Genomic DNA, 1,295 nt, shown 5'->3' with positions numbered 1-1,295 from the left:
CCCCCCCCCCCCCCTCCCCTCCCCACCTGTTGGGATCAGGATAATATCCAGCATTTTTGGATCAAAGTGATCCAAATCCTACTGACAAGTTTTGAACACAAACTGAAGGTTTGATCCAGATTAAAACTAGGATTGGCTTCTGTGATCTAATCTGATTTCAGATTCCTTCTGTCCCTTTTGACCAACCCATTTCCAAGATTTGATCCAATCTGATAACCAAACTCTGATCAGTTTATCTTTCAACCGCTGTCCCCCGGAGACGACGGCCGGGGGACGAGCTCCAGAGGTGTGTGTTGGGTCCAGGTGGCCCTGTGTGGGCAGCAGCAGACGTTCCTGCTTAAAATCCCCTCACATCGTTTAAAACAGAGCTGGACCACGTTTAATGTGTCAGATTCAGTCTGAGTAACAGCCCATCGTTACATAGTAACTGTTTGATATTGATGATATTTTTAAGTAATTGTAAATCATGCAACAACAGAGGCCAGCCGGGCGTCTGTTGATGAGTTCACTCAATCTTTCTGAATCGCCCTCGTGATCCAATTCAAAGGAAACCAATAATATGTCTCCTCTCAGATGGAGTGAATTATGACGAGTCTGATAAGCCTGTTTGATCTCGGCATGCCAAAGCCACAATAAAGGAAACAAAGGCTTTTGGAGCTGGGGCTTTACAGTAACCACAGTTATAATGTACTGCATGTGTGTGTATGTGTGTGTGCGCACATATAAACGTGGTAATGAAGAGATATCCACACACATAAAATGTATTAATTTTTCTGCGCTCCTCAGTTTTAGAATTATTCTGGTAATCAATCTCCAGTTAACCTTACATTAGTTTGATACTACTGTACATATCAAACTGTATGATATTGTATCTACTCTCATTCTAAAATGGTGTGTTCTGCAAATAAAACGGTGGGCAATCGTGAGTGATGTACCCATAAATTGAAACTTTCCTTTAAGCGTCTTTCTCTGTAGTATTTGTCCCGCCTGCTCACTCCACTGTGGCCCGATGTGACCCCCTGACTGCCACTCCCAAAGACAAAGGACCTTAATGTGATTTTGAATTTTGAAAAAAGGAAGAAAAAAAAATCCACTTGGTCAGCATAATGTAATGAGACAGAGTGTGAAAGGAACTAAGTGGATAACCAAATGCAGAGTGGGCCTGTGGGTGGGTGGTGGATGAAGTCAGTGATATTTCAGCATCCCTCTGTGGTTAGCCTGCTGACAGGGAGGGGGAAAAACTGGAGAGTGACAGACAGTGAGGGAGGTGGTGGTGTGTGTGTGTGTGTGTGTGT

Source organism: Etheostoma spectabile, chromosome 13, assembly GCF_008692095.1.
Source record: "Etheostoma spectabile isolate EspeVRDwgs_2016 chromosome 13, UIUC_Espe_1.0, whole genome shotgun sequence".
Classification (NCBI taxonomy): domain Eukaryota; kingdom Metazoa; phylum Chordata; class Actinopteri; order Perciformes; family Percidae; genus Etheostoma; species Etheostoma spectabile.
Note: the sequence above shows the minus strand (reverse complement) of the source record.